This window comes from Monomorium pharaonis, unplaced genomic scaffold, assembly GCF_013373865.1.
Source record: "Monomorium pharaonis isolate MP-MQ-018 unplaced genomic scaffold, ASM1337386v2 scaffold_639, whole genome shotgun sequence".
In the NCBI taxonomy this organism is placed as follows: Eukaryota; Metazoa; Arthropoda; class Insecta; order Hymenoptera; family Formicidae; genus Monomorium; species Monomorium pharaonis.
This window is the reverse complement of record NW_023415955.1, coordinates 6,162-28,372: the sequence shown is the minus strand read 5'-3', so window position 1 is coordinate 28,372 and position 22,211 is coordinate 6,162. Positions and strand designations below refer to the sequence as shown.

Below are 22,211 nucleotides of genomic sequence, written 5' to 3'. Positions count from 1 at the left end.
ATGATGGTAGAGCTTCCGTCTTCCCTTCTTGTTCGGCAATTCCAGAAAACCGAAATGTGTCGCGAGAACTATTGGCTCCGATGAGCTAGTCATCGAGAGTGCGAAAGTAGTGTGTAAGTTCTCGACGTTTTCAGATACACTTCTATTCGCAAAACACGCTCTCTCGTATCCTCATTAAAAAAACGTATATCTCATCGGTTTTATCTCGTCGATAAACAATGGAACTTGCGAAACAAGGCCGAAATTGACCCCTCAGTTTATTCATGATTGAGAGAAGGGTATTTTTTTTAATATAAAAATATTTTAATTTTTTATCGATCTGAATTTCATTAATTTCAAGTGCACTTCAATTTAATTGACATAATAAAAAATTTAGCCAATTTTATTTTTAAAGCAATATAAGAGTTATATTATTAACTTTATTTACTTGACTACCATTTAATCACATTAATTCTTTTCCTGTTGCTTGACCCATATAATAATAATTTTTTAATATATCTATTATATTTTTGATAGCTCTATATATTATTGTCATATATAATAAATCCAATGGTTATTGTCTAGAGTTAATCGCGTAAAATGTGTCACCACACAACCCTATCGGATTTCCCTAGTCCCTTATCGGATTCAATGGTCGACCGAGTCTACGCCAGTTTTTACGCCTGCCTCTCGTCGAACACTTCCAAAGAGGTGACGTAGACACAATGGCTTGCTGCGTGTTAGATTTCCAGGGGCGAAAAGCGAAACGTGCGGAACGTCGCAAAGAGAAGAGTCCTGGTGACGCAAAACCCGCTTCTTACCCCAGTTAAGCTTGGCCGCCGGCCAACCAGGACTATCGCGACGTAGCCCAAGACACCATTCGTCGTAACAACCGGGGGCTCGTTATACGTGTTGTTGTATAATATCTCGGTCTTTAGCATTATCAAAAACAACAAGAGCTTACCGAGCGAGCATCTAATTACATATATACAGCGAAAAAGTTTACGCCCGGCCTGTCGTAAGCTTGTTTTCCTGAAATTGAAAGCAAAGAAATCTGTTTGCGTAATTATAAGTTATACGTCAAAGCCCGTATTTTTGTCCCGTGACGTTAATGGTGCCAGACACATTCCTCGGCATCTCGTTAAAATGAGATATGTCACATGTGCCATCTGAATAAAATAAAGACTGGATACATAGTAAAAAGACCTGCTAGGCATCGTAAATGTAAACATATATATTGTGCATGAAGTGATGTTTAAGCAAAATAAATGAAAAATGAATGAATTATAGGGGTTTAATATAATATAGAAAACGAATATAATTGATAAATTAAAAATTCTATATAAATATATAATTCAATAGATACTTAATTTTAATATAAAGAAGAACGAGAATATCAATTTGCACAGGATACAAATCACTCTGATAGGTTTTTTCCCGCAGCATCTCTTCGAGCCTTCGGCTTTTCCTCGTTTTATCCGTTCGATTCTCGCCAGTCCCACAATGGACTCGCCTCCCATCGTTCTTCCTCGGCTTTCCTCCCACAGTCACCCCCGTAATGCAAAGCTAAAATCAATCGCTTGCATAAAACATACCCGCCTTCGGTTCACCGACCACCATCGTTACACCGTAGATAACCCTTGCGGTGACGTCACGGCATGAATAATCATTCGCGCAGTTATCCCGCAGACTGAGAGTATTACTTGAGTGCCAATGATAAGCAAGCATCGTCTGAGTGTCAAACGAATATTATCGAGACAGTCACGAGGATGACCGGAGGATAAAATGGCGAATGTCTACGTACCTAATTGATCTACAAAATTACTTTTATAGATATTTATTTATTCACAATGTAAATTTAATATCAATTTATTAATTTACTATTGATTTCAGGAGGAAAATTCTATTATTTTCAAGATCATTCGGAACGTCAGCGATAAATAAAAGGATCGCCTTTTTCAAGACAGCTTTCCTATATCTCCCTGCGGAAGAGACGCAACGTCTGCACGAGATGCATTACGGCGGCTGTAATCGCGAGCATCGCGCAGGCAGTCAGTCGCGCATTAACTCAGGAAATTAAACGGGTTACCGAGAACGACAGCGAAAGGTGACTTGCTTTGCTTCGTTCGCAGTGCTATGTTCGCGGCTCACTTATGGTCGCTCGTGCACGGCTAATTCGACGAAGACGACGGCGACGACGAAGCGGGAAGACCGACGACGTCGCAGCACTCAGCGTACATGTTACTTTCGCGCAGACTACACTTACGGTACGCGGTATATCGATGAAAGCTCGCTAAATCGCGTTCAACCACGGACCCCCGACACGGTCGCACGTGAATAAATTATAACGAGACAAAAACAGCAGATATAAAAATAACTTGGTAATGGGCGCAAAAAAAGAAACGATAATTGGATTTATAGAAACTTGAATAAACAATATACTCGCAAACGCTAAAATTTTTGTGCAAATACAGCTATATAAGACTTAATGCCAAGCTATAATATTGACGGATAAATATACCGATTAAGAAATAAGCGGAGATGTTTTTCGGAATGCATTATACATCAATTAAACAAAAAATAAATTTTAATTTCATCTATTAATAATTCTTAATTCTCGAAAAGCGTTGTCATACCTCGATTATCATATAAACATTTTGTCTCGTTTTAAATTCATAGAGATAATTACAAAAACGTGTAGGCTTGGCTCTTGATCGTATTCAATGTAACAAACAAGTTTCGCATGAAAACTGATAGATGGAATTCTCGTCAATGGAAAATCAAGTAACAGAAATCAAATGCTGCTATTGCATTATCTCATCGCCGATGACTCATAATACGATTCATAACTTCATTTCTGCGTAAAAACAGACGCGTTCGATCGAGCGTAGCGAAACGAACGGAGAGGAAAAATACGACACGCGATGAAAAATAAAACTTCACGGCTCTGACATAACCGATGGATATTCGGCGCCGGCATAATAAAGGTTGATGTATTACGCGCGGAATCCTAACCCGATGCCGGGTCCAGGCAAGGACGATTTTTGGTCGTTCGGACTCGACGTTAAATCCCGGCACATATCGATACCAGCAGACAGAGCCGCTACCGTTCGTTTCCGACTCGCTTATTCGAGTCGCGTATCGAGTCGCGTATCGATCGTTTACTCGTCCATTAGATATGGAAGTACTCTACGAGCTTTCACGCGTGAAGGAACACAACTATGCAATGATGTCAGATATAAAACGTTGCAAAAATAAACACGAATAAAAGACGAGCAATTAAAACTCTTGAAAAAAAGATTTCATCTTTTAAGATCGTAAAACAATGTCTCAAAGCAAAATAGTCATATAGAAGTTTCAAAGGTTTGCGGTTGGACACATGACACATTAACATTCCAGACATCGCCGCCGCTACACATTGACGTCACGCGTGGAACACTCATGATTTACGAAACCCTCGCCACCTACATACGAGGTGGTTACCCAATTCGGGTAAAGGCTTTGCGCATACGCGGCCCCAGGCAGTTACCTGGGTTGAAGCGCAAAGGGTGGATCCATCAAGGTGGTTGCATACGTCAGGAATTGGACGATACCAAGGCTCTTTCTCGTGGCGTAGCGTCTACACACCGATCTCTTCCTTAGATCTCTCTTGCAGAGCTACGCGGTCTAATCACGTCTTTCCTCCCTCACAAAGCGCTCGTGTTCTCTCGGATCGCAAGGAGATCAAATCTCGACTGAGACAGTCGTCCGTATCAACGCGGAATAATCCCCCGACAGACGTCACGAGCAGAATCGCGCGACAAACGAAATTTTGATGCTTATACCAATTATATCAACCATCATCCGCCAGTCGTACGACTTTAGGACAATGCCTCCCGGAATAAACTCTCTCAACTCTTCCTCGTTTGACCCGGCCAATTATCCATTACTGCGACTACATGAACAATCGTAGAAAGACTTAACCGCGATCTCCACTACTTCCATAACGCGCTGAAATCACTGTACAGAGTCGAGAGGGGTGCCATCTATGCTTATTAGTTGGCTGGTACGGCATGATTGTCAATTGTGAAACGGTGCTGCGTATAATTCGCGATATAACCCGCTTCGTCAAGTTAAAGTGTACGACCTAGATGCGAGCGCGAAATCAGGTCGTGGCACGGCGCTCGCGGCTGCGCGCGAAAGGAATTTCACGCACGGCGAAAAATTTGGATGACAGCCGGTACGACGGGTGGAAGGAAGCATGAATTTCACTTTGAGAGGCATGTACGACAACAACTTATTTTAATATGAATAGAAAAAGTCGTCCGTTACCAATAATCGAACGTAGGGCTTAGGCATGACGCGATTCTCTGCCACCGAGGAAACAAAGACGCACTTCAAAAGCGAGAGCCTTTGTTTCCTAGGCAGAAGCACTCTACCAACGTGTGGCGTTTAGAACAGAGAGTGCATCTCGCTGGCTCGTCGCCAATTGCACATAAAACCGGAACGCGCTAGATAAACCCCGCAAGCCCAAAGAGAAGATCCAAGGGGTGGACCGCGAACGAATCGCGCGTTCGGCTTTTCGTCGCGCTTTTCCAACTGGAATGTATTCAGAATCGACGCGGGGAAGAAAGGAAGCCGATAACCAACCGACACTGTTAGCGAATTAACGAACGATAAGGAATTCCAGGAGCGGTCAAAGCTCTCGCTCGAATGCCCGAGCCGAGCTGAGCTGGATGACAAAGCGCCGGACAAGATGGACAGAGGCGGAGAAAGGAATGCTTTGAGAGTTCACTCCGCGCAAAGGGTGGAGCGAAATGTCGGGGGAGGAGAACGACGACGAGGGAAAAAGATATAGAACGGCGAGAGGAAATTCCGGTGGAATCTGGCGAAAGGTGACAAAATTCTGCTACAATCTACACAGCAGCGCATAAAGAGGAGATAAGTTCTATCGCGAGTGCCAGACATGCTCCAAAATCGCGGACTGCTGAGTGTATATTGGCTGGCTTTATCCCTGACGCCGCAAAACCTCTCCTTGCTGAGAGGAGGAAAGGGACATCGGCTAGAGTGTAACGTTTGCTTGCGATAATAATATTCATAGAATTTGACTAACAATTTCGATATATCGTAAGGAAAAAATTTGCGCATTTATTTCTCAAGATAATATCGCTTTGTTCTGTATTTTCCTTCAAGATATTGTAACAAAAACTAATAAAATTCTTATTAAATAATAAAAAATAATTTCATTAATAACGAAAGAATTTTATTAGTTTGTGTGCATGTGTTTGAGTATTACAAGGATTAATATTTAGTATCGCAAAACTCAAGACAGGTATTTTAAATACCAGCGTGTACCAAATTTTTCATTACATTAAAAGCTATTTTTCTCTGTAGGAAGAGAGCATCGAATGCATATGTTATATCACCAACGGAAAATTCGTAATACCTTCCGGGAGCGCTTCGCACGTCGAATCCCAACGTACCAAGGATACCCTGACTTATGGTCGCGTTTCTCCGAGAGCCGACAGCAGCATCCTTATGCAACGACGTGCATCTTTTTGCATTTACGTTTGTTCCAAGGCGTACCGAGAAAGCCGGGCCCATTATTCATAATGCTACCACGGTGTTTGCGCCATTAACAGCACGGTCTCCATCTTGAACCATTGCCAAACGCAAACCACCATCGTCCTCTTCTCTCCCCACAGTTATAAGGCGTTTGGGAGACTTATTAAAACGATGTTGAACGAACTCTTAAAACACGGCCAAATGCGCGCCTGTGTTTCTTCCGCGAGAGGAAGCAGGGAATCGATAAAGCCGCGAAAGAAATCGAGCGGAAAATACCCTTTCCCGCCTTTCTGTGTTCTCGCAATCTATATGCCCAAGTGATTTTCCGAAACTGTGCAACGTTCCTCTTTTTCTACCACCTTCGATACGATAATACGAATGTACGCTACTGGCATATATTTTGCAATCCGATATCTTGGAATTGCGAGGAAAGTATTGCTGCAAAAATTTGACAATTTGGTTTAAAGAAATCTGCTAGAACAAAATAATACATCTGATAAAGATGCAAGTATAAATCCAAAGCATATTAACCGTGCAAACAACAAAACCAAATGAAAAAAGATGCAACAACAGAATATAATAAATAATTTATCTTAATAAGAAAAACTAAATTTTTACATGGAAGATTAGTGGTTGTTAACATTCGTAATAAATGTATAACATTAGCAAAAAATTATTGACAAATCTGATAAATCATTTTAACTTAATGTGATAGTTATAGGTGATAATCTCTGACAGAAAACGGATCGCGGACATTTCCAGAGACACGATAAACTCCGATAAATAATGATCGACGTCTACCGTGCGCGAGATTATTAGGCATCCGACATAGATATAGGCAGAAATCTAAGCTGAAGTGCCTGACTAGCCTGATGATCCTGGTAGGGGAGTGCCCGTGAATTATGTCCTGTGGCTAATGCCAGTCATCTCACGACAGTAAATCGATCCCGAATTATGCAACCCAGTGGGAAGGCTGCTTCGAGATTTACTACTCTGTGATTGAACGAAATAGAATTGTTTAAGGACGTAGCGTGACTGCTAAACATTTAAGGTAACTTCTCCCTTTTTCAGTAAGGCGTAATGTTCTCGGTCAGACGAGACATGTTAAAAAGGTATTTTATTTCAATCGCTACGTTTCTACATGCAGTTTATGCTTTTGCCGCTTCAAATGACATTAGGTAAAAAATAATTGCCTGTCTTGTCGCACGAAAAAATTTTGGTCAAATGTATAACCGTGTTTCCAAACAAAATAAATATTGAATGGAATTTTGTAAGCTCACTTTTTACAAGTTTATTTATTGCAAATCAGCGAGAATTGAAAACTTAAAAACACATCAAACAAAACAAAAATAGAACTATAGCAGCATCGAATATAAATTGAATATAAATCTCGTTGATACATAAATCACGAAATTTTTTAAATTAAATCGATAAACCTATTTAAAAAAGTGATACAAAATATGCTGATACGTCCAATTTTAACGATAAATATACAGTCCATTTAAAATACACATACACAATCGCGTCTCTAGAATTATTATAATGTATTCTGCGGGACACACAATCTGTCGTGCGAAGGGCTTTACAATATTTGGTTCGTTATAACGGTATTGATTCAAATGACCGAGATTAGGGCCAATTTCGAGTTGTCTAAAGTTTGGCATACTTGGACGGCGGCCGAGCGGCGAGACAATCAGACTGGTTCTAACGCGATCAACATTTGCGTGGAACGCAGAGTTGGTCACTTCGACCAGATCCCACCTAATCAGCGCAGTCGATGTCTGCAATTTAGCCCGTTGATCCTTCTGCTTCGGTTTGGAAGCAGGGAACCACTCACTATTCGCCACTCGACGGAGGACCTGGTTATGTGCCGCGCATACATATTCATGCCGCCTCTGAGGCGCACTAGGGACGGTTGTTTGAGATTAATACGACGGTCTAAAGTCGTAAGCTACGGTAAGCCGTGGAAGGATTTGTTGATCCTTGATGGTCGTGTTCGACAACATTTGATCCCATGTCCAACGGCCGACTTTAATTGGCCACCATTATTTGGCCATTCATTAAATCATTACAAACCATCCTTTCTCGTGTCGACATGAATAAAAAAATCACTCGAAACCTTATCCTTATATTTTTCTTGTATCCTTCTTGTATTTTACAACTTCAAAACATTACAATATTGCAACTAACGATTTTGAAAACTTTTTTTATTATTATATGTTACTTATTACTAGTTATAAAATAAGCATTTTAAAGTTATATAGAAGAATATATATCACACAAATTTAATAGATTAAAATTAAATTCATTAACAAATCTCGTCCCATTTGTGATAGTAATAATTAAATTTTAGTTTAAGAACGGAAATAATAGGAAATAGTTTCAGGATGCGGTACATTCAAGGTAAGAAAACAATAATGTTCATTTTAATGTACAGATGTTGACATTTCCGCTTTCTAAATAAAGATTCATAAATCTTGAAAACACTTGAAATCTTGTTCAACATTTTTGTCCCATTCCTTCTAAAACATTCATCCTTTTATCTATCGTTATAGTATTTAAACATGTTTTTTTCTACAACAGTTTTTCAAACTTTCAAATATATCGAACAACTCGGTGATCGGAAATAGTTAATAATACTAAAATAAAACAGAGATCTTTTTTTACATTTGTTACATGTCATTAAAATCAAGTAACTCGATCGTGCGGTCGCACTTCAGTCAGAGAGCCATTTAGTTTCCATAGACTTCCCGAACTCGTTTCCGATAAAGTCGATAATAGAATTAGCGATGTTTGAGTCTATTATATTACTCCTGTTACTTACGATTTTCCATTAATATGGCAATTAGCCAGCTTGCGCAGAATTCCGTTCTAGTAATCTCATTACGAAAAAAGACACAATTCAATTTCTAACTTAATTAATCTAATAATAAATATGTCTACTTCAAGAATAGTTATTTTTACAAATTAACTATCTTTTAATTTATCTTCTGTGTGTTATAAAGAACTAATTCCAAAGCTATGCAATTCTATTTAACGCATAATTTCCTTTGTAAAAAATAGAATCCGGAAAAAACTTGTGAATTAAAAGGTAAAATTAGATTGAATTAAGAGCAAGTCGATCAGGCTTGCAATTCAGCCTGATTTATTTGTTATTTCGACATGATGTTTGTGCCAACTATCAGCACTACTGTTTCTTACGACTTCCTGATCCGAATTAAATAGCGCACCAAAAATCTAGTTGCCAAAAATTCTTTCTCTCCGTTCTCGATAAAAAAAAGCCCCTGCTTCAATATTAAACAAACACAGAGATTTCTAACCAAAGATATTAAATAAATAGAGAATCTTTCCGGAAATTTAGTCGAATATTAATACAGAATAGACCTTTATCCCGTAGAAATTAATCAATTCGCTGATTTCGCGTCTATACTCGATCCCCGTTCAATATCCATTTTCTTATATTCTATTTTTAGTCGTATATTCTATTTTTATGTCCTATTTCCATATTTGCAATTATTGCAAGAGTGGAGCAAGAGAAAAAGATAAATATAAAAAAATAAAGCATAAAGATAAAAAAACAATTTATGTATCAAACAGACTTTGCAAAAGAAACATCAGAGAAAACATGATCGCCGTTCTAACGAAACCTCGCACCATGCAGAGTATCGCGGCTTCACTTCCGTCGATCAAATCAAGACAGTCTAATAGATTTAATCTACGGTTCTCTACTCAAAGGTAAATCCTACCCTTGCGTAGCAAGAGCTTATCAAATAATCGAAATATTTAATTCTTAGGAAAAAAAAACCTTTCTTACAAAATCTGATAAAATTATCCTTAAATATAAAGGATTTTTATTTTCGTTAATTTAATTTTTCGTAGTTTCAATAATTTAATAAAAAAATGTCGGAACAACGATAAGTTTTGAATCATGAGAAATTGTCAAATAATATTTTGCAAATTAGCTATATAAATAAAAAAAATTGTTATTTAAAATGGAAAATATATATTCGATACTCATCTCAATATTTCTCCTTTACGAATTCTTATTTTACGATGCACGGAAAAGATACGTTTTAAACATCTCCAACCTTCGAAACTATAAATTAAGCTACAGGTCTCGTATAGACTACTAACATTGCTCTTTTACGAACGTCGTATTGGCGACCGTTGCACGTCGGCGAGCTTAAAGTGGTGAAGTAAATAGAGGCCGCAACTGACTCTATTCTACTGACCCGTCGTTAAATACTTTCTCAAACTTATTACGTTAGATACAGGAAAGTTCATAAAATGTGTAGTTTAAAGTCTACCGACGTAGCAAGATAATTTATAAAATTTTCTGTAAAAGCTGGAAACCTTTACAATTTACCAAAATATTAATTAATAATTTCCTGAATATAAACTCTAAAATCTCTCGTCGAATGCTCAATCATGGAAATAAAACAATAGAAAATAAAGGAAATTAATACAGTTTTTTAACACATATTCACACACACGCACACAAAATACTAAATTATTATTCTTCTTTTTCAAGTAAGTAATAGACATACGCGATTCCCAAGAAGCACGTAACGGAAGAAGCCCACTATTCTCCGTTTACGATTTGTAATCCGCGTTATATCTTGTCGTAAAAACGCGCAGTAAAACGTTACCCCAACGAGAAAGAAATTCGCATTGCCTGCTATGAATACAAATCTGCGTGCTCAATTGGAGTTGGTTTACTAAATGTTTCAATCTCAGACGAATAAATTTGCTTGGTATCCTAAATAGTGTAGTACTTGCAAGAAGATATGTGATCTTAGATGCTTACAATCTTCTAAAAGCATAGAATTGCATATCAAAGTTGGATAATCTCTCATTGTCAATTCCAGAAATTAAGTCAACAATTAAAAACTACAAAATAATAATAGCAAGTATTTCCAAAAATTTTTTAAATTCAAAAATACAATTTCGAACAATAATAAGTTCCACAAGTCAAAGTAATAAAGAATAAAATAAAATAAAATTTATATTATCAACAATATTAGTACATTGTTTCTAACCGACCGTAATATGTTAAACATATCAATGAGTTGTAAATCATTTTGTTATTGCGAAGAATAATACCATATGCCTCGGTCGAATTGACGTGTGTGAAGTTAGCATTTCAAAGTTTAGCATCTCATAAAAATACTGCAGAATTATTTGCATCCAGCATAGTTCTACAGTTCTCGATAGGTTTCAACAATAGTTCCGTTAAATTTATTTTAATTAAATTTTTATAAATGAGATGCTAACTTCCAAAATCACATAATAGCATCTCACTGTATTTCGAATATACGACCACAGAACAGAGAAGACTAAATCTATAGAGTTCTATCGTTTAAAGACGTCAATAGTTCTGATGATTAAATTAATTTAAAAAAATTTTTTGTTACAAAACATACGTATATATGCGTATACGTCTGCGCACGTGGATTTGGTGTAACTGGCATCTCAGATAGACAAAATTAATTAATTTAAAAAATTTAGAAAGTATTTTTCAACAACTATCTTGATGGAAAACTTGTATTTATAGGTCTAGACATGAGATGCTGGTCGAATATCGACAGTTGTTTAAAAAATGTTTTAATTAATTATATCACCGGAACTCTTTAGAAAATTATTGTACGCGTCCATATCTATATTTAAAATAAAGCTAAGAAAATTAAATTTAGTAAAAAGAATTATATCCATCATTAATTAAGATCCGACGCAGACCGTTAGGTGAATTACAACTCATTGATATGTTATATTATCAAGTTTAAAAAACAGCATAAAATCTCAATTATGATTGCATAAATTATCCTCTGTTAGTATTTAAAAAAATGTCATTGATCGATAGCGATTCTTTTTATCTGGCTAATCGGTGCGAAGAATGGGAGAGAAACTTTCTTTTTAATTTGTCCGAAATAGCGTCATCGGCACGCACTGCGGAATTAAATTTAACGGAACGGTGGTGGAGGCGGTTCCGCCACCGGGAACGCGCAATTATGGGGCAGCACGTGCGTGAGAAGAAGTTATTAACCCTCGCTTGCCAAGCTGATTTTATTTCCGGGGGAGGACACAGAGCAGGAAGTGGAAACGCACAGAGGACGTTCGTGCATTTAAGTCTAATGTTGCGTTACAAGATAACCGGCAAACGGATTAGTATTCTACCTCTCCACTCCTCGTTTTCGACGACAGTACTGTTGTTATTTCGAGCAGTGGATCTAAAACAGGGGTTAATGACATTTTTTCTATGTTACAATTAAAATCGGATCAAAGGTGATAAAACTATTTATGAGAATAAAAAAATTAATAATAATAAAAAAATTCATTAAATTGTCTTCGTTTACTTAACTCATAAAGAAATTTTATCTACAGTGCATTTAAAATTATCTTCCCCATTCGTGTATGAGCTATTTCATGCAAGCAACTTGTGGAAGAAAATAGAAGAATAAACTTTTTATTTTATTTTATCAAATTAAAATGAATTCTCGAGATATTTCTCAAAAAATTTCAACAAATGAGATAATATTGTGCATAATATATACTTTAAAAATGTACTGATATCATACAGAAAGAAAGATTTTTTGCTAAAGTGTCTAAAAATTCAACTAAATGTAGATCTAAAAATGATTTTATTATACCACCTATAATTAGAACACTCAAATTGTTGCTAGCTATATTTTTAGATAGGTCAACAAGATTCCCTCTTTCTGTGTAAAAAAAAATATATTGGAAAACATACACAAAGTACCCTATTGTAATGTACAATCTTAAAATCTTTTTCCGTTCACTCGAGACCTCCCGTTCCTCTACGGAATAAACGCTTGTTGAATCGGATGGGTGTTTTAAGGCGGACGGTGCGATAGCTTCTTCTCCGCCAACCGTAAATCTGCGTAACCGTTAATAAAGTTCTGTCTCAACCGTCGCTCGAGCTAACGCAGAGCTCCGGTAATGCGAAATTCATTACCCTACGCGAAGGAACGACGATAAAGTTAACATTACGGGCGGCTATAAGCGGCTCAGCCGTTGCTACGTCCGATCACCGGTCCGGGCAATGTCTGAAGACTTTCCGATAACTAATTTTCAACGAGACGCTTTAGAATTCAACCTCCAAGTACATCCATTGCGATAAGAATTCTTAGTATTCCGAGGAAGACATTGGAAGAATAACATTCAGAACATGTTCTATTAAAATTTTATCTATTACCTTACAATATGTATAATTATATTACTCACACTTATCATAATTTTCCTTCCTTGTATATTAATGTAATTCTTTTTCTCACATTAATTTTTATTTACAAAGTTATACACGTTTTAAAAATGCATCATAATTATATTTTTATTTATATAATTTCTTTCTGTTTCTTTTATATAATTTCTCAAAAATTAAAAAAACTTAAAAAGCAACGATAAATGGTAAAATTATATATATGCACACATACATATATATACTACACTCTCAAGAATTTTATCATATAGAATATTGGACTCACTATTTTCGGTTATTCGCTGTGATCATTGACCGTCTGTGACACTTACCTGCAACAAAAAAAGAACAAAATTACGTTATAAATTAGTAACAATGGTCGCATATAAAATGTTTGGATGCAAACATTCGCGTTTATTTAAGTCTACTTCGTTTATACATTTTTCCTGTCAAATATTTTTTTGTCAATCTATAATTCAAAAGCCATTATAAAAGCTCCAGCTAAAAAAAAACGATGACTGCAAATTAATCAAAGAATCTACTATCAAGATTAAAACTATTATTTCCAAAACGAGATATATATCCGTAATGTTTCACGTAGTACGTTCGTAGTCGCTACGTGAATTTTGGAATGGCGCAATGTTTATTCAGTAAAGCAATAACGCGTCCGTTTTATCGTGATGGTGAAGCGTACACGGCCATCCTCGTTGAAATGTTAATTCGACGCACCACTGCGCAGCAGGGTTGTTATGACGTTAGGGGTAACGGGCGGGAGGACACGGCCGGCGCGACTGAAATTTTAATAGCAAATCTATCTAGAAATCTACGTATACGCGAACACAATCATGCGTACGTGTGAGATAACGATATCAGGAGATGAATGATTCCGGTCCATCATATTGAGCCGCGGACATTCCGTCGGTTAAGTAAAAAAATAATACCTTGCAAATTCCAAGCGAATAAATCATGACGCGCGTTTAAATAATTATATCGTATCTCCGCACAATATTCAAATAAGCGGAAAGGATTACGTTTGTATAAATATGCATGCGAATATGCATACGTATGGGCTCGTCGGACAGCAAGCTCAAAAATACGAAGAAGAGTCGCAATTCGTAAATTGCGTAAAATTAATGGAAAAGTTAAAAAAAAAAGGACTTCCGCTACTGAATATACGTTGAAATAAAAATGTTAAATAAAAAGTAATTAAAGTGTAATGATTAAAGTTAAGTTATAACAGAATTAATTCAGTTACATAAATTTTCTATTTCAAAACAGCTTTTTATTCTAACTGATAAATGAATAAATTTAATTGTTATTTATTGGATTCATATATTAAAAGTCATAAGAATAAATTACATTCAGCGTAAAATGCAATATATGAGTATTCCTGAAGTTTTCAATATCATACTTGCAGTATTATTATGTACATACGCTTTTTAATCTCTGAAAAGTTTAACCTACATTCGATATCAATATATCGAGTTGCATCTCTAATTACTTAAATATTTATTGCACCATAATGTATCAGCTGTGCAATGTTATTTCTGCTCGGTGCAAATGATGTGTACACAACATGCGTCGACACAAAGTGCTCGTGTGCAGCACTCGTGTAACCGTACGATGTCAAAGTAATGCGTCATTAGGTTGGCAAAGTGAAACCCTGTTGACATACGTGGTCGTTAATATATAAACCTGAGCTGCGCTAATTAGTACGTGTCCAGACTTTGATAGTACCCAGGTACGATAAGTAATACCAAATTCGAGGCAGACAGAGTGGCGTCCGAAACCAGAAACATGCTCGATCACATATCTTATATCTGGCTGGAAGCAAACTTTTGACCGAGGAATCGAAATTAACAGATATGTGCCAAGAGAAGTAGAAGCGTCAATGTACTCATTCACGCGTCTAAATAAAAACGATTCTTCTATTGCATCGTCACGCCACGTTGGCATTATAACGGCAGAGACTGAAAATAGCATTAAAGTATAAATAGAACGAGACTATGTCGATCAGACTATGTCAAACACGCGTGTAAACGAAAATTCTAGACTTCTGTCCAGTAAAGAGTAAAGAAACACATGAGATAATTAATTATCTATAAATATCTATAGATATCTCTTACTGCATGCAGTAAAAACCTTCTTTATCCAGAGCGTTCTTTCTTCAATCGTTTTTCTCTATGAATTTGGTTTAATCTTTGAATCAATTTATTCGGTGAATAGATCATCTGAATTCAACTGAGACCAAGATCGTCAGCGATTATGGAAATTGGGCATCGATATTATGCTAATTAGATAATATTAATTAGAAAGATAGAGAGAAAGAGAAGAGAGGAGAAAAATGGCAGAAGCAAAGAAAAAGAGAAAGACAGCCAGATGTAGTTCAGATACCATCAAGATACTCAGTTACATATAATTGTTAGCAAATCATTAATCCTCAACCCTTTATTCAAAGGCACAATAAATTTATATCTAATAGAATGTGCCTTTGATGCAACGTGTAGCTAATTAAATGCTTGCTAATTAATTTCGTCATAACGCAATCTTGTTTAATATATACAAAATAATACAGCATCCAAATAAACTAACAAAATGATATTTGTCATGAACACTATAAAAATGAAAAAACTAAATCATTAGTTTTCTCTAATTAAACATAAATATATTTTGGAATAAAAAAGTTATAATATGTTCAGAAATGAGAATGTTGAAAAATGTTTCATACTTCTTTTTACAGAAAAATGAGAATGTTTTGTACAAAAATACTCAAACCGTTTTGATTTAAAATCAAATTATTAGAACTATAATACTACAATGAAGTATAATAAAAAATTTCACACAAAATTAAAAAGTAAACACGAGCGTGCAATATAACGAAGCTAATAACTACTTTGCATATATAAAAAAGTGCCTAACAAAGGAAGATACATTATTAACATCGACTTTAAGCTCCAGATAATCGGTTTCATAATGTAGTTGGTATCGAACACATTGCTTCCTAATAGCGAAATTTGAATATTAATCTACAATCTACATGTATAATCGTGCGCGTGGCGATCACACGTGTATCACGAGTCACGTCCTTTCACGCGATGCCGCACAATGTTCTTTGTGGGCGAATTTCATTTGTAATTTAAAGCATAAAAGAGCATTTGCATATTACCGCGGCGGTTACCGCGGCATTACACTCCCACGACGAATCCGACGGCGAAGAAAAATAGACGATAGATAGAGGACACATCTGATCCTGAAAAGTAGGCACGCGGAATTAGCGAGCGAACGTGAGGCTGTAAGCATTCCGGCTAGTGCCAACAACGCGAGTGCACGAGCATTCGCGCTGGTTCCGAATTACCGGGGATTTTTCACGATGCAAATGCGAGGGCGCCGGGAAAATTAAGTCCGACGAGACCGCGACCGTACACGGAATTAAAACGAACCGCCCTTGTTTCCACAAGTAGCACTCGCGAGATGCTGGCGCAGGGAGGAAATCTCCGGAATCTCGTTGCAACCGGCGGATTAAGCGCGTTTCAGCTTGCTCGGATCTCCCACTGTCCTTAATTCGTTAGCGCGTTGTACGGAGCTTCTTTAGTTACGCCATGCTCCAGTCAAAGTTCAATAAGCATGTTCACTGATCGTAAGGAATAAAATGTACTTGATAATAGAATCGAAAAAAAATTGTTTTCTATATATAAAAAGCGTTTCTGTAATATACAATAAAATTACTTATTATAAACGCACATATTTATATCATTCACATTATATGTAATTCATATTACACACAAAAAGCTCTTTTAACAAAAACAAAAGATGAATCGCTGTTATGTAATGTACTAATTTTTCTATCTTCCAACAACAGATACTACAATAATAATATTGATAAAATAATCCTCTTATATAAAAATTCGTTTTAAACTTCGAAAAACAGCTTGTTACATCTAGAAGAGACTTAAAAATTAGATGAGCCTTATTTTTTTTTAAAACTAAATATATAATTTCTGTTTTATATAAGTTTGTGCCTCCAGTGAAAAGTTTATAACCTGCCTTATGGAGAAAATCCATCAAAATTTATATCGAGCCATTCGTATATCGCCTAGATTGGAAATTTGAATTTGTTTTAAAAGATTCACATTTCTTTTTTTTATCGATATACAAGATTACAAGAACGCGTATGACGATCGTGTGATTAGTTGCGGAAACAATGTTGTAACTTGATTTGTTACTTGAGTAATTACTATACGTTTCCGTGAATATAAAATGCATATTTTTCACTTTCCTTTCAAGACGCGAAGTTTTACATGTTTTGTTCACGGATTCACTCTTCGCCTACCATTTCTAAACTTCCTCTTCCTCTGGTCTGTACAAACACGGAAGTAGCGCTCTTTCCTGTGTGTACGACGATATTTCCATTATACTTGACGCTAAACACTGTAATGAAAACACATAGCCGCGCACATTAAAAGAAATGAAAACGAATTCACGATCAATATCATGTTCGGTATTTCATTCGTTGAGACGAGGATAAGGGGCAAGGAACGAGAGTGCAGTTCTTTGAACCTAATAAAAAAATCTTATCCCTTTTTACAAAGAATAATTCAAGAGAAAAAAATTTCACGAAAAAAGTTAAATATGTTTCTGAATATTAATAAATTGTACGTCTGCAAAAAAATTGGGGATACTTACTATTCTAATTCACAAATAGCATCGTCGTGTATATGTGTGGGTAAATTTTAGAAATATAACAAATTTTAAATAATTTAATTTTGCACTATTATTGTGTAAGAAAATTCCAAAAATCAATTATTATTTTCATGAACCTGTCAATTAATTTTAAATTTAACGAGATAAATGAGCGATATGAGGTCAATTAAGGACACGATCGGAAATGGTTAATAGAGAGATATATAGTTTAATATTATAATATCCAGAAGAAAGTTAGACACATAATTATAGAGATTATTAAATTAAAACGCAATTTCGAATAATAATGATGACTGTATTTCGCCAATCGGGATTTGAAATAATTAAACACTTTCAATTTGATGTAATAATGAGCACACATATATTAAACTATTTTCATCACATTAAATATCAGTGATAAATCTTTCCAGATTAAAAAAAATAACCTAATTAGAAACATTTTACATTTTAAAAATCATTTCATTTTATTTAATTACAAATTGTTCTGCTAACTTTAGATCTCTTCAAAATATATTGGATATTATTGGAATATGTAACTTTAAATTTAAAAATCTTTAGAGTCTCAATTTAAAAAAATGCTTACCGCACGAAATAACACAAGTATCTCTAGTAGAAGGATAACAGTAGACGTTAAAAAAAAAACAATAAATCACAAAAAGAGATAGTACTGGTCGCGGCAAGCAAATGCAAGATGACATAAAATAGAACTAAATCTAAAAGTTTTTCTAGTGCGCAAACGCGGATTAAAAGGCCGGCTTTTCAGTTTCACCTTCCCCCTATTTCTCCCCTCTGTTCCACTTTACTCCTATCTTCCAGCCTTCTACCGACCTCCTGTCTCTCCCTCCCCCTCGCATCAATTACCATTGATTATCCTCATTTCCTTCTTCGCGCGGCATTTTGCAACTCCGGATGCCGCAGAATCCGCAGGCTCCACGTCGCGTTATCGATCTCGTCAGGAAAATCGCCGATCTAATTACGCCAAAAACAAAACCGACAAAACTGCTGCAGCCGGAATTTATTACGCGAGCGCAAATATAGATGCAGCGTGCAAAGAAATTCCGAATAACGAATCATCGAATCGTCATTATAACGTTAACTTTGCGAATATCCAAATTTTTGATAATTTTTAAAAGTATATGGTGTACATATATACACACACACACGCGCACACGTATGTATGTATATACTCGCTGAAATTCACATAATTGAGACGCGAGCTGTCGCGTTTTACGTGCTTGATTTACAAGTCTCTTGATGACGTGTTTAATTTAGACTCTCGTCGGTAATTCTCTCGTGCGACGGGCGCGCAACGATAATTTGACAAATACTTCATCGGGCATTATTATGTATACGATAATACAAGTACTACACATAAATTGCCAATGACGATTCAATAATTAATTCGTATTAACGCGACTCTTGGTTTCTCGTTTGAACAAATCACTTCAACCTCATTCAGGCTGATGAAGTTCACGATAGCGCAGCATTATTTCATAATAGTGCAGCATTAATCTTTAATAATTTCTCAACTCGATGTTAGTAGTATTATTTCAAATATTAACGATGATATATTGCAATATTAAAAAAACAAGTTAAGACATACTGCAATTAAAAATACAGATTATTTTGTAATCAAATCCTAAAATTATATAATAGCCTGAAACAAAATATATAAGGCAAGAATGTCTCAATCATAATAAGAAGACAAAACCGAGTTTCCGTCGCAAAGGGAAATACACTATTCGCTTTAATCAATATCGACCCTGTGGCGTTGACTATGTCAATTAGGTCAAATACAAACGTTTAGTTATCAGTTTATCGCAAATTAATATTAATATAGTCATTGCATAAACGCGGCATGTTAAGTTAACCGAAAACTGACTTGCCGACAATAATTTTAATGCTTAATTCCACTCACGAAACCTCGCTATTTAGGATAAACGAATTACAACATACGCGGCGCGCATCCAATTCGTTTATGTCGCATGAAAACTACGTCATCCAAACGCCACAATCTATCTCGCACAAAGGTCGCGTTTATCTCCGTATCCTCCGCATTGTCGTTGCACTCGACAATCCAATTCGAGGTCGGAGTGCGGGTGATGTTGTAATTTTACGCAAAATATGTCACTTTATGCAAAACACTTTCGCCTTTCGCGCTAAATGTATATCGCCTCGGGCGAATAACTCTTCTCTTTCTGTCTGTCTCTCGGTTAGCGATAATTGTTTTCTTCGAATTTTTTTACAACGTAAGTAGATTCCCTATCTGCTACGCGATCTTACGGATTAGGGAAGAAAAGGTATCTCGATTAAGGAAAAGTCACGTTCCACCAACAAGAGTCCGGCGTTAAACATGACGATCCAGCAGCGTTATCTCTCGGCCGGATGTGCGGGAGACATCTCCTAGAAAGAGGGAGTCGAATGCTTAATGATTCTCGTTTAAAACGTGACGATGGTGTATTGAATAACCCATAAATACGTCTAACCTAGTAAGCACAACTATCCGGTTCGCTTTATTAGTTTTTATTATATATTGTTTTATATTTCGAGACAAGATATAATAATAGTAGTAAAAGACGCTGTGTGTGCGTGTGCGTGTGTTTACTATAGTAAATACACAATCATTAAAACACATTAAAAATTTCTCCCGTGACATAAATTCGACTATACAAAAAATACGTCAGAGAATATAAAAATGCAATTCTTTATCGTTACAAAATTAAACTGAAAATTATTAACTTCGAAGTTCTTCGAATAATGTTTCTTTAGTACCAATCGATAAACGTTAGAATAGCTCTTTTCATATTCCGCAGAGTTATGTGACCACGATGAGATTAATAGCTTCGTGTAACTTTCAACGATGAATCTTGTACGACAACGATGTAATCGAAATTTGGAACTACGTGTGCAGGCGCAATGCGGAGATACTTATAGGATTGATTTGCTCGACCATTCCAGACTAATCTCGCATAAAACGCATAAAGAAGGGAAAAGTTCGACAAAATGAAGGACCGGCAGAAGGACGATGTGAGACGCATTGTATTGCAAATACGATGCGACTTTGTCGGCGATTGTGGCTCGATTTGAATGTACTATTCAGAAACTTCAGCTGTCGAGTTCAAAATGTTGTTATGGTGAGAGTGAGGGGAGAATTTATTGGCAGCTAGAATACATACATATATGACTAAGGATGTAAGTGTATTTGTTACATAAAACGCGTGTATGTGCATCTGCGTACTACTGACGTAGTGTCGCAAGATAATAAAGTGGGACGACAGGAGGTTGGGGGTGCACCCTCGCTTGAAACATTTTTGTTCAAAATAATCTGTAAGTGCATACTTTATTATATTTGATAAGCTTTCAATTTGTGAGTGCCAGCATGTTCTTTGAATGTTTATGTAGAGCGCGCATTGTGAGAAGTGAATATCAAAATTCCGTTTTTTTTTATCTTGTCCGTGGTCGTTATTTATTTTGTATAAATAATAATACAAAGATAAAAATAATGTCTAAAAATAAAGTCGAATAATTTGCAATAATTGTGTAAATCATATTGAATAAATACATATTGAATGAACTAATCACTAGTATACTAGAAATTACCAATATTGATCCGTGGATTAATTAACATTGATCCATTTCCTATACATTAATAAATACTAATATAATTACGGCCATAACATGTTAATATTATTCAGTTCTGATTTGGGAAACATATTCATGAGCCATTATACTGTTTCATAATATATCCTGTTCACTGAGGATAAATTATACATATGGAATAAGGAACATGAATTCCCCGGTAACAAAGCATAATACTTGAAAAGCTGCACAGATGTAATTGAAAACAGAGAATTTAAGGATCAATGGCAGTGCTCGCGACGGTACATGTGAAAGTCTACGAAAGAGTTGTGATTGAGAAGGGCAGAAAATCTTAATGGTGGAAACGTTCCTAACGGACGACCGTGATTTTTCAATTGAAAATTAGGTCGGTTTATGGAAGCAAACAACGCGCGCGCGCGTGTAACATCCATAGATAGAGTAAATTTACCCGGTGCACGTAAATATGTGATCTACTCATGTGTACCACGACACGGAAGAGCACGAATGTCGGCATGAAACGTAGGCAAAGCCCTTACTGCTGTATTACGATATTCAAACATTTATTTCGACAAGTCCTTTACTGTTGTAAATTATCGATTATTCAAACTCAGGAAACACGCTGTTTCATTGCGATATAGTAATTTAATCAAATAGTCAAACGGTTAAAAATTAATTTCCACAAAGAAAAGCATCATTACTTATTGTCGCTGTCGATAAATTAAGAGTAGAAAAATAAATATTTCAGCAAATTAGTATACTTTTTGTTAAAAACCTATACATACATATAATAATTGATAAAAGAAGGTTGTTCCTCTTTCTTTATTCCAAAAATTTAAAATCTTTTAGTTAAAAATTAAATAATATAAACTTTTAATTATAAATTAAGAAGATAACATATTTATAGAATGAAACACAGTTTCTTTTCTTTCTTCATTATTAAGTAATAATGTACTGATAGTGAAACGTTTAATAACGCTCAAATACTTGTAGTTTCATTGCATTGCACAAATTGATCACGTAAAAACAATAGAGACAAAATATCAAACAACATGACAAACGAGATTTTATGGTACTCTGACTCGTGCCATTTTTATATACGCATCGTTGAACGCGCTTAAAAAAGATGAGCGTATTCGAATACCGGTTGCTACGCGTACACTCGCCAATTAAC

General features: G+C 35.9%; 1 long non-coding RNA gene across 1 annotated transcript; it reads right to left on the bottom strand.

Moving 5' to 3' along the window:
* Positions 1-1,418: 1,418 nt before the first annotated feature.
* On the bottom strand, positions 1,419-4,344 carry LOC118648741. The gene is made up of 2 exons (XR_004965422.1): positions 3,509-4,344; positions 1,419-1,545 (listed from the first exon to the last, which is right to left on the bottom strand). It is a non-coding gene; the product is annotated as an uncharacterized LOC118648741 (long non-coding RNA).
* Between the last annotated feature and the right edge of the window lie 17,867 nt (positions 4,345-22,211).